This window comes from Microtus oregoni, unplaced genomic scaffold, assembly GCF_018167655.1.
Source record: "Microtus oregoni isolate MIOR12 unplaced genomic scaffold, Mior012 000058F_ref0000040, whole genome shotgun sequence".
NCBI lineage: Eukaryota > Metazoa > Chordata > Mammalia > Rodentia > Cricetidae > Microtus > Microtus oregoni.
In genome coordinates, this window is record NW_024543834.1 from 11,642,943 (window position 1) to 11,656,162 (window position 13,220).

Below are 13,220 nucleotides of genomic sequence, written 5' to 3' on the forward strand. Positions count from 1 at the left end.
TCTTTACAGCAGAGTGTAAGGCTTCACCAGACACTGAATCTACTGGCTGATTAATTTTCAGCTTTCCAATCTTCTAAACTGTCAGAATAAATTTCTATTATTTATAAACTGCCCAGTGAAAGGTAAAACTATGTAAATATCTTTTATAGACACAGATAAAAAATATTTCTTAAAATATGAAACAAATTCAAGGACATGTAATCAGAAGGTAACCCTATAAAAGCAAAGTTATTTTAACATAAAAATATCTTTAGTTTAATTCATCATATTATCTTAAAATGGACAATCCTATGGTCTATGCTTATGAAAGTAACAAAATGAAATGTCAACTTACAAAAATAATTTCTTTTATATTCAAGTGAACAAGAAACAACTGAAAAATCTCTGTGTGTGTTTGTGTATGTGTGTGTATATGTGTGTATGTGTGTGTGTATGTGTGTGTATGTGTCTGTGTATGTGTGTATGTGTATGTGTGTGTGTATGTGTGTGTATGTGTGTGTTTGTGTATGTGTGTGTATATGTATGTATGTGTGTATGTGTGTGTATGTTTGTGTGTATATGTGTGTGTATGTGTGTGTATGTGTGTGTATGTGTGTGTATATGTGCATGTGTGTGTATGTGTGTGTATGTGTGTGTTTGTGTATGTGTGTGTATGTGTGTGTATATGTGTATGTGTGTGTATGTGTGTGTATGTGTGTGTATGTGTGTGTATGTGTGTATATGTGTATTGTGTGTATGTGTGTGTATGTGTGTGTATATGTGCATGTGTGTGTATGTGTGTGTATATGTGTATGTGTGTGTATGTGTGTGTATGTGTGTGTATATGTGCATGTGTGTGTATGTGTGTGTATGTTTGTGTGTATATGTGTGTGTATGTGTGTGTATGTGTGTGTATGTGTGTGTTTGTGTATGTGTGTGTATGTGTGTGTTTGTGTATGTGTGTGTATGTGTGTGTGTATATGTGTATGTGTGTATTTGTGTGTATGTGTGTGTATGTTTGTGTGTATGTATGTGTGTGTATGTGTGTATATGTTTGTGTGTATGTGTGTGTATGTGTGTGTATGTGTATGTGTGTATGTGTGTGTATGTGTGCGTATGTGTGTGTTTGTGTGTGTATGTGTGCGTATGTGTGCGTATGTGTGCATATGTGTGTATGTGTGTATGTGTGTGTATGTGTGTGTATGTTTTGTGTGTGTGTGTGTGTGTGTGTGTGCAACTGCAAATGTGTATGAGATGTGTATGCACATGTGCACATCAACTATGGGATAGCTAGTGTGATTTCTACTAAAGTATTGATAAGACCTGTACCAAGAAACTATCACACATTTCTGAGAAATATTTAATAAGACCTAAATAAATGAAAGCTAGACTGTTTTCAATGATCTAAAATCTGAACAATATAATAAAATAGGCAAACTTAGCCAGCAATTACAATAGATTTTTCTTTCTTTGTAGACACTGTAAAGTTAATCTTTAAATTTATTTTTTATAAATTGATGTAATAAAAACATTTTGGAATAATAGACTGATAAAAACACACTGTACAACTGCATGAAATGTTCAAATAATAAATATAAATATTTAGAAAATAAAAATAAAAAATGAAGGAGAAAGATTCTGTGGTAGGAATAGGACAAGAGAATTCAGGAGAAACACCAATGAAGCTCATGAACATTCCAACATAATTGCTGGGGCAGATATTAATATGCAAGAGAAATGGAAAAGTGGGCTTCCATTGAAACCTCCACGGCATATAAATATGAATTCAAAATTGATAGTAAACCTAAAAATAAAGTATAAGTCTTTTAAACTAATTCATCACAATTTAGAACAATAAATTGTACATATGAAATATGAACTTGAAAATTCAGCAAGAATTAACAGTGAAAGCTGTTCTGGGCTTCAGGTTTGGCAAAAGCTTCTTAAGTGGAACACAAAACGCAGACGCTTGAAGTGAAAATATCAACAAATTTGTATCTACAAATTTATAAGTTTTCTTTTAATGAGGCTGTCTGAAGACAAAGAAATGATAGCCAGCAGCAATGATTACCCGCAGCTTGGGTGAACAGTTTTGAGAGCCATGTTTGTGGGACTGGAAAAATGGTTCCTGCTTGCTCTGCATGTTAAGACCTAACTTACGCATTCTGCCTATTTTCTAAAGGAAAATAAAAACCCACATCCATTCAAAAGCTAACACGTTAATAATTCATCCTCACTTTATTTTTAGTTGCAAATGAGAGGCAATATAAATGACCACAAACACATTGGCAGATATAAACCCATTAAGTGGAGGACAACCCAGTTCAGAAAAGAAACACTGATAGACTCCAATGTGATAGATGTAACTGCAGGTGAGTATAGGAAACAGCAATAAACAAAGAGAGGGTTTTGTCTACATGTTTCTGAGCATATAAACTAATTTACCTTAACAGAAGAAGAACCTGTGGTGAACTCGGAATAAGTAAAGAAGGCAAGGGGAGGGAGGTCAGTAAAAAGGGATTAAATTTGACAAAATGCATCAAATCTCATGCTTAAAATATGTGCACTTGGTTGCATGAAATTTCTACTCAATACAGGCAGTCAAATTTATTGAAAGAAATCCCTTGATTTTAATAATAACATATACTTCAATGTTAAAGATTTCAGCTAATGGCCCAGAGGATGGCTCAGCCTCAAATGTGACATGAGAACCCAAGTTCAATTCCCAGAACACATATTTTACAGTTAGGGGTGTGGTACATCCTTACAATCTCATCACTGGACAGAGACAGGAAGGTATCTGGCCCTCCCTGATCAGGTATTCACCATAATTGGTGAACTCCAGTCCAATGAGCATCCCTATCTTAAAGGAGGTAAATAGCATTCCTGAGAGTAACATCTGAGCTTGTTTCCAACCTCCACACACTCCCCCACAACACACACATGCTCTCACACACTAACGCATATGCACACATACATAAGCACACATGCATATGTTTATAAAAATGTATTTAGCTGATATGAAAGCAAAGAATAACTCTTTGGTTGTTATGTACCTTACATCAGGGTCAAGAACTGATACTGGTTTCTTCCTATGTGTCTCTATTCTTGAGACAAGGACTAGTTACTAGAAAAAGAATTTCAGGCAGGAGATAGACCTGCCTGGGATGAGGAGGAAGTTGTATGTATAGTAGTGGGGAGAGGTAATGAGCCACATGGCAAAACATAGATTAATATAAATGGGCCTATCTAACTTATAAGAGCTGGCTGGCAGTAAGTATAAGCTAAGTCCAAGCCTTCGTAATGAATAGAAAGTGTCCATGTCCTTATTCAGGAGCTGGCGATACAAAGAAAGACCAACTGAAGTTGTCACCAATAGGCTGGATCATGTGGGAGACAGACAATAAAATTATCAGGACATTCATATTCATCAGGGAATGACTACAAAACAGGAATTAACCCATTTATTCAAAGTCAATTACAAAGTATACTAAAATGTATAAACTGGACATGCAAAAACTCTGAGGCTCCATGAAAATGCAAAACCTATGTACAGAAATACAATAAGGAGAACAATTTCATGTAAAATTCATAGAAAATATTTTAATAAAAAGCATGAAAGAAAATCTCGCAAATACAGGGAAAAGAAGGCCATTCATGTACAAGAACCACACAGGACACAAGACAGTATGAGAAATGCAACTTCCCACCCCATGTTATAGTTAATACACTAAATGTACAAAGCAGAAAAGTATACTAAAAGTTGTAGAAGGCCAAGTCTTACACAAAAACAGTCCCATCACAATAACTAATGACTTTTCATTCCAAACAATAAAATCAAGAAAGGCTTGCATTTCGAAAAACCAAAATTTCCAACAAAGTCTGTCATAATTAAAGGCAAAAGAAAAACATTCATGATAAAAACAAGCTAAAAGAGTCTATGGCCACCAAGCCAGCCCTTCAGACAATAATAGAAGGACTACTTCAGTCTGAAGACAAACAAACTCAAGTGATTATAGAGGAAAATTTTTATCTCTGTTATAGCACTTCCTAAACAAAGGAATGTTAAGAAAGCCCCAAACACTAGCAAAAATCTTCAAGAAGACAGGGAGCAATGCATGCCTCTTGATAACAACTCTAAATATCAATGGTCTAAATTCACCCAATTCACCATCAAAATGCACAGAATAGCGTATTGGATTAGAAAACAGAATCATTTTTCCCCTGTCTTTTTACAGAAAAGGTAAACATTACCTTAGGATGAAAGGATAGATGAAGTATTCCAAGCAAGAAGCAGAAAAGAAGCAAGCATTACTTGTGTAACTGTTCCCACAACAGCTACACAGACATTTTTACTTATCCCTGCTCCCTTCACAATAGCTAGAACCTGGAAATAGCCAAGATAGTCAGCAGTCGATGAATGGGTACTGAAAATCTGGTACCTATATACAATGGATTTTTTTTAATCTGTAAGAAGAGTGAAATTTTCTGGTAAATGATTGGAACTCGAAAACTTTATACTGTATGAGTGAGGTAACCCTGACACAAAAAGTCAAATGTCCTATGTTCTGACACACACACAGATTTATATGTTTCACATGGAGTAACCATAGAATCCAAGAAACCAGAGAAAAAGGATAATCAAACGCAGGTGATATGAAGGAGAAAGGGGGAAGAATGATGAGGAAGGATTAGGTGAGGAGAGGAAAGTGAGGTTAGGGCAGAAAAGTGTTTAGAGAAGGAACACTAATACTGGAAAAGACATTTGAAAAACTATTATTTTATTGTTCCCTAAATGTATACTTACATTCATAGAGAAGAGTGTAGTGGGAGTTACCTACACAGATGATAACTTTCGTCCCAGAGGATGTAGATTCCCAAATAAAAAGCCCTGTGAGAGGCAGGGTAATTTTCCTCACGTGGTTGGTCGAGGGAGTCATGGAGGCCCCCAAACCATACAAGCTACTGTCATTGTTCCTGGTGGTCCACTGGAACTTGTTGGGAAGATCCAATTGCACACATTTTGCTTATAGCACATAGAGAAATCAAGTTGATGCTGACTAGGAAGCTTTTCTTTCTGCTGCTTAGCTTTCAACGTGTTAAGCCAGCTGCTGGAGAAAAACAGTCAACAGTCTTTTGAACTATGAACTTCGTTCTTTAATAATGACTCCCATAGCAAGATATGCCCATGAGTGCAATGGCAGCAGGAATATCATGATGGTTTCCAACCATCTTCTGAGTGACTTTAATGTGTCCTTCACAAAAGCAATGCATGCCTGGTACTATAAATCTCGTCATGAACCCAAGGCTGAGAAGTTCATAAGTCTTAGGAATGAAGTTTACTCTTATTTTGCCATTTGTACAGAAAATTAGAATTACCTCCATGCTGGTATATTCATGAGTCACTGTATATCCCAGACTTCATTAGAGAAGTTTCTTTATGCTGTGTACAGGAGATAACATTGAAACTCACAAATGCTTCAAGTACAGAGAATAAGTGTTGATCACTTATGTCACCACCAACATCACCTCGGGCTAAGGAACCATCTCAGAAGAGGGATCAGAAATATTGTAAGAGCCAGAGGGTGAAGAGGACCAGAGTAAAACTGTCTTTGGAACATGCCAAGGTTGTGCTTCTCATAACCTTACAGGAACTGTAGGTGTCTAAACAAGATCTAGTCCATCAGCATTCCAGGATGGAGAGGGGATAGATGCCTCATGAGTCTGCAACCCTAACTGAGGAGTTATTGACACCCAATGGCCTCTGACTTAGGGAGACTTGGTTTTCTTTACCACTGTAGTCCCTGGTAGGTCTGCCACCCTACACCCATAAATGTCTGGGAAGCACAAGACAGATGATTAAAAATAAAAGATCAAACACAAAGTTGGAGGCTAAAGTGGAGGTGTAGCCAGAAGGGAGAGTAGGCATGAATACAATCAAAGTACCCTGCATAAAATTCTCAAAGTTAACAAAATATTATATATTTTTGAAAGATAAGCCCCATGACAGGAGAGAAGATGCTCATTCCCATGAGTATTAAATCCTCTAAAATGTAGTATGCTATGGTAGGACCATTGTGAGTTTCTTAGTTCAATGCATTAAAAAGTCATATCCAGATTGCTAAGAAGCCAACTTAAAGCAGATCCTGTTGGCAAAAATGACACAGTTTGATTGTCAATAAGAATCATAACTACAATGCGTTGAAACATATGAAATAGTTTAAGTCTATGAGTCCCAGGGGAAAGCTTTTATTTGTCATCTCAGAAGTTGCTGAAAAATGATCCCTTATACTGAAAACAAGCAAATAAAGGTGATCAAATGTTTAGCCTACCCTTTTTATAGGCACTAAATGTTAACACCATCCCCCCCCCGACACACACACCACAATTTAATACGATAGTGGATATGGGAATGAGCCATTAGAGCTGCTAAGACTGTAGTCATAGGCAGACATTGAACTTCCTGGTGGAAGCAGGTTATAACAGTAGCAAATATTCTTGTCAGAAATTGAAACTTGATCCAGTCAAGACTGTGTACCTGAATATCTGTTTACAAGCACTTCTGACTAAACACAGTGTTGAGTCCAATGGCAAGATGAAGACCGCAGGAAAGTATATCGGAAAAATAACAGCTTTTCTCTTATGAAATAGGAGTAAAAAAGAAAGAGAGAAAAATCAAATGAGGTAGAAATATATAAGAGATAGAGGAAAAACTGATAAAATATTTTCAAAGGGAGCATCAAGTGATCATTAACACAATAGACAGCAATATAGATCCCAGTTCAAACAAGTTTTTAGATGTAATTTGGAAATGTAAGTAATGCTGATAACTGGTTATATTATACTCTGAAATGGCCCCACTTGTAATTAAAAGTAATAATTATTTATTCAGATGCCATGTGTCACAATTGCCAGGAATTTTATGGCTAGTGGAAATAAAAGGGTGTCTGACATTTGCTTTCAATTACAATAAAGCAATAAGGGGTGGAGTTAAACCATGATGATTATGACTGATATTTGTTGAAGATGAGTAGTGGGTATATACATTTTTTACATTATTTTGTCCATCCTTTTATGCTTAAATTTTCATAATAAAATGAATAAGCTAAGCCCACTTCTAACTCATAAAGCAGAAGATTTAAGAAAAGGATAGTCTACTATTTTTTTAAAAAAAAAATGTGCCTATCACCTGCTTAGAAGGAAACAGTTTCTTCAGCGCTTTTAAAATAGCTACTTATAAATCATTCAATATTAAACACGGGGCAGGAAGAAGGCAACGAATAAATGTAAATGACAGGCGCCTACATGAACTGGAAATTGAACATAAATGAAGTATAACTGCCTCTGAAATGATAATTCAGGTTTATGGTAAAGTGGCTTTGGATTAACAAACAGCACCCCGGGATCAGAACTATTTTGCAAAGCAAAGTACACTAGCAAACAAATATGAGAAAGATGTTTACCCTTTAGGAAAAGGCAGGCATAGGTAACTGTAACCGAGAACCCACCCTGTTTGTAAACAGTGATAGTGAATTCTTGCTGCCTTTCAGACCATGGTCTAAATATTCGGCATCTTTAATGTCTTTCAAAGATATTAAATGTTGCAGGCGCGTGGGAAAGGTCATATATCATTCCTGATTTGTTGCCAGCATCACTGGCCAATGTGCACTTGTGCACAGCTATCTTTAATAATCCGCTAGCTTTCCTGTTTGTTATATGGCTTCTACCACTTTGAATAATTTATCGCCCCCCACATTATTGGCACCACTTCTGAAAGATATGAGTAGAAAAGAGATTCTAATATATCACATTAAAAAAAATAAGTCAGAGAAAACTCTAAATCAGTATGTTTTTCTAAACAGCTTCTGCTCATTAGGGAGCAAATGTATGAATCCAAAGTAAAAAGGCCTCCCAAACTGCAAAGAACGATGGGAATGACTGTGGTGAGGACTCACGGATCTAATGCTACTTGGTGTGGATTCTGAGCTGCGTGAGCTAAGCCACATGATCTCATAAGTTTATTCTTTATCTAATCTCATTTTTCTAAAAGTATTAAAAGCGTGGGTAATTTAATCTACATCCTCCTGACAGACTAACATGTCACATACAAACAGTTAATCTTGATTGTCTACTTGACAAGATTTACAATCACCATTGAAACAAACCTTTGGGTTTGCCTTGAGGAATTACCTAGATTACTTAACCAAGATGCCCTAAACCGGGGCAGCATCACACCATGAACTAGGGTTCCAGATGAAGTAAAAAGGAGGAAGGAAGCTGAGCGACTCTTCTCCATGGATCTTGCTTCCTAAGCTCAGATGCAATGTGACCAGCTGTCTCTGCTTCTTGCTGCCCTGTCTTTGTCTCCATGCTGGATGATGCACCGTTAAACTGCAGCTAAACAAAACCCTCTCTTCCTTAAGTTGCTTTTTAAGAGGTGTTTTCCACAACAACAAGACAAGTCACTAGTCTTCCCTTGTATTAATGTTGTGATTAGAAGTACTGGAACACTGTATATTGGTGCTCATTGACCAGCTCCCCGGTCCACCAAGGTTCATGTACACATAAGCTCCCCCATACAGAACCATGGTAGACACTGGTTAGGAAATCAGTTCTTTGTAACTGTGGGAGAGTTAAACTTCCTGCATTAGAGCTTCCTAAACTGACAGGTGAGGAACTCTTGGCTGTGCCTCTGTTCCTGCATGTCCACCTTGTAATGACTGTCAGAACCAACATTTTTCCAACCTGTGTAAGTTTTGAAAGCCACTAGGAATGTAAGAGAGATATTAAACATCATGACATAAAAATAAGCATGCTAAAGAAAATATTACATACCATATTGAGGTTTTTTTTTTTTTTTTTTTTTTTTGCAACTCCAAACATCCAACAAATTCGCTTGACGGAAATTTTAAGTAAATATTGTCTAGAGTTCTGATTGATGATTCCATTTTGTGGAAGATATTCTTTTAATAAAAAAATTAAAGTGATTTTAAATGAGTCCAAGCTGCCACCTCTAATTATCCATAGCCCAACAAAATGGCCTGGGTTTATCAAAAGTGAAATGATTGCACATGATCTTGGCTTAGTTTCCCAGTGGACTCGCAATAGAAACAACTGCCCATTTCTCATTTCAGCACACACAGCAGATGCCAAATCCCTTTCTAGAATGTTCACTCAGCTTGCTGCCCACCACTTTCCCTTCCAGTAGCCCCAGTCCAAGACTGTTAGACACAATATCCTGTTTCTCTTCCTACTCCAGAGACTGTTGGCATTTCAGGCCTTGATCATTCCTCTCACATACATAGTAGATTCTGTCACATGCTGTTAGTTTCAGTGTGTGTGTGTGTGTGTGTGTGTGTGTGTGTGTGTGTGTGTGCATGAGTGTGTGTTTCATTTCTGAAAATAGACACTGAGATACTAGACCCAAACCACCTAGTCAGATCTGCTTTCTCATTATTTCTAGAGTGCACACTCTACTCAAATAATGCCCACAGACTTGAAAGCCCATTTATGCTTCCTGTCTGTAATTGTATCATCACGCGTTTGAGAAGTAGTAAGAATCCCATGAAATAATACAAAGGAGACGTACTATGAAAAGTTATCTAAGAATTAAAGAGTAAACACTATCTGATATGTAAGACTACGGCAAGCTTAAAATGGTGCACTGTATACAAAGAATGAATTCAAAGGAATGAATTCAAAGGAAACTATAAGATCACACTTGAAAGTTGAAAATACTAACAAGAGGAAATAGCTTGTAAATGCATTTTAAGAGGTTATGACCTTATTTTTTTCAACATCTTTTTTTTTCAAAGCTGAAAAGCTTTTGTGTTACAGAAACTATTTTTTTAAAAAATCATTTTGTGAAAATGTTGGCTAAAGTAGTGTTTAAAAAAACATACAGATTCTGCTAAATTAGCAATGGTTGTAATTATCCATCATCCACTCTATCCTCCCCCAAATAGCTCATTGTCACCCCAGAAAGTAGCAGTTCCTTTGCTTTGTTATGAATACCCTCAGCTGCCTTTGGATTAAACAAGGGGTCAGTGCCACTTGAGAATATAGAGTCAATTGCAAATTCTCAGCCTCAGAGTCTAATTAGAGGTAGTGTATGAAATGCCTTCCTTAATTACTTCAGAGTCATTGGGGTATTTCATTAGTCTCAGTTTTTATCTTGTAGCTTCATTCATAAAATATGTTCCTTATCAATTAGCTCCACTGGGAACTGATCACGAGCCCTGTGCATCCTGCTCTCTGTGATCTCCCAGCCCTGAAGAAGAAGGTCAGAATCATTCTGTATAACAGCACTTTCAACTCTCCACCACACAGGATCCTATGGTGGGGGAGAAAATACTGTTGCTCATAAAACAAAATACTGTTACTAAATTGTGATTAAAAATTAGTGTCCCTAAAGAAGTGGAGTAACAAATGTTATTTATATAAAAATTTATCGTAGGTTCACCTTATTCTTCTCTCAGGTTCAGTAAAAATTATACTCTCTAGAAATAATTTAAAAAGAGAAATTAATATGATACTCTAATCAGAAGAGAGATATGACATTCATGATACAGAGAGAGATTACCTTGGAAAAGAAGAAAATTAAATCTGGGTATCAAGATAACTGAAGACCATCAAGGCAAAGAGCAATGTCACCCAATATGTGGCTTTGTCTGAGAGTCATCACACCAGGCCTGCAAGCACCCACTTAAATTAGTTAAACATCTAAATCCTACAGCTATCTTTCTGTTACTCTAATTCCACATGATGATTAAACTTGATTGCCAACATGGCTGCACCTGGAATCACCCAGGAGAAACAGCACCAATCATGACTGTGACAGGGTTTCTAGAGGTTTAACTGAAGAGGGAAGACCTACTGTCAATGTGGGGGGCACCATCCCAGTGGCTGGTGTCTTGAATGGAGTAGAAAGGGAATCAGGAGAAAACCATAGGGGCACGAACTCTCAGGTACTCATCCTTCTTTCGGAATGTGGATATCATATAAGCCAGGATGGACAGTGCCCCTTCTTATACCATGGACCAAAACTAATCCTTAATACAATACTCATAAAGCAACTCTACATTACAATTCATCCTTAATGTTTCTACATGCCAACAAAGATATATTTCTCAGTGTTATTTAGACCTGCTTGTTTCCTGGAGTGATTTTAGTTGTTTTAAATCCTTCACTAGGTTAGTTTTTATTCTTATTCTAGCTTTTGTTTCAAGATAGTTCTCATATGTAGCTCAGGCTGTCCTTGAACACATAGCCCTTTCAGCTTCCTACGTGTTAGAAATACAAGAATATACCATCACACCTAGCTCTACCTCTACATTTGTTTATCTAAAGACCCATTCCCCAGGTTAATTTAGCAAAGAGGTCTATCATACATGGTTTTCCAGCATTGTTTCATTAGAAGCAAACAGTTTGTTTTGACTTGCTTCTTTGCTAACTTATTTCATTGAATGTCCAAGGCAGGAATCATCTACTCATAGGACCATGAAAAGAAGGATTCATAGCTTGTGATATCCAATAGCATGACCCTCAGACATCAGAGCTATTGATCACACTTATCCATCGATTAGCTGTTGATTCATATCCACCAGTAGCAAAACCAGTGGCTCAAAACAACCAGTCATTAAGTTGCTTAGGAGTATGGGCTTTATTGACTTGAGTTCTGCTCAGCTGGAAACCTCTACCGTAAGATGCAGTGCCTATAGTATTTTTCATCACTGCTGGCAGCAGGCTGTGCTTGTGTTGTTCATATTGATCTTACTGCTTTAACCATCAGATTAGCTGAGGTATGAAGCTCTTCTTTAACCATCAGACTAGCTGAGGTATGGAGCACTTCTTGAGGGTATAGTAAAGAAATAACAATGTTGATAGAAATACTCAAAGCCAGTCAAAACCTTAGGGAAAAAAAGCAGCACTTGCTACACAAGTCTGACAACCTGAGTTCAGATCCCTAGGACCCACATAAAAGTCAGTTGCACTTAGATAGATAGATAGATAGATAGATAGATAGATAGATAGATAGATATAGAGATATATAGACAGATAGATGATATATAGATATACACTATATATAGTTTACGTGCATGGTGCTCCCATTGCCACAACTTAATTGTAATTTAGTCTCAGTATATGACATCACAATTGCAGGAGCATGTATGAGAAGAGATCACATCACCAGATAGGAAGCCAGCGTGGTAGGAGCGAGTAAGATCTTTTGTGTTAGATCTTATCACTGAGAGGTCCTACCATGGTAACAGAGGTGACCATGAATGGACAATCATCACATCTGCCTCACAGCAAGCTTTATCTCAAAATAGGTATTCCATCAGTCGAAGCAATTTAAAAAACAAACTCAGTACCAAGGGATAAGGAAATTGGCTCTTCTGTCTTAACAGAAAGAATTTTGGTTACTTGAGATGGGATCTGGGTAAAGACATACATACAATCAGGTTAATCATGCAAATAACCCATGAGACCATATGCACATGTCCAGAGGCCACAGTAGCTTCAGAAGCAGGACAAGACATTCTCAAAGCTTTATTCTAAAAATGGGATTGCTTTGGCTTCACCACAAATGTGCAGAATCTCTGTATCTCATATTCAAATCTCCTAATATGAAAAATCTGACAGCATAATCATGTCTCCCACGTTCACTTCTCTCATATTTATGGAGCTCCTAGGTCCAATCGGGTTTCCATTTTACAGGCAAGCTTAATTTCTCAGTGTGTTAACTGCTTTAATATTTCCAATATGCCCGTATTTATAACAATAGGCACTTGGCAATGCTTTCCAATTACTTTCGACTCGATTTTGGCCAGTGGAATGAGCTAACCTTTCCTTCCTTGGTACCATCTAAATATTCTTCCTGAATGAGTTAAGTCCTTGGTTGGTTACTGATCCCTCACCCTGACCACAGAGGAGGCCTTGAGTTGAGTTTGCTCTTGTTGATTGCTGTCTTTGAAGAGGACAGCAAAGCACAATAGGATGGCACAAGCACCTTCTTTTGTCTGGAAGAGCATAAGCAATGAGATGGTAGCATTGAATTATTTGACATCAATTACTTTGAAGGAGCAGCTGTACTGCACCCCAGACTAGCATGACACATGTTACTCCCAGAAAGCCTACAGTCAGAAAGAAAAATGGGGTTGAACTCACAGACAAATTAGAATTCTTTTTCCTAATACAGTATTTCTGCAGTTGTTTGAATGCAGGGAAAAACTCGGGGA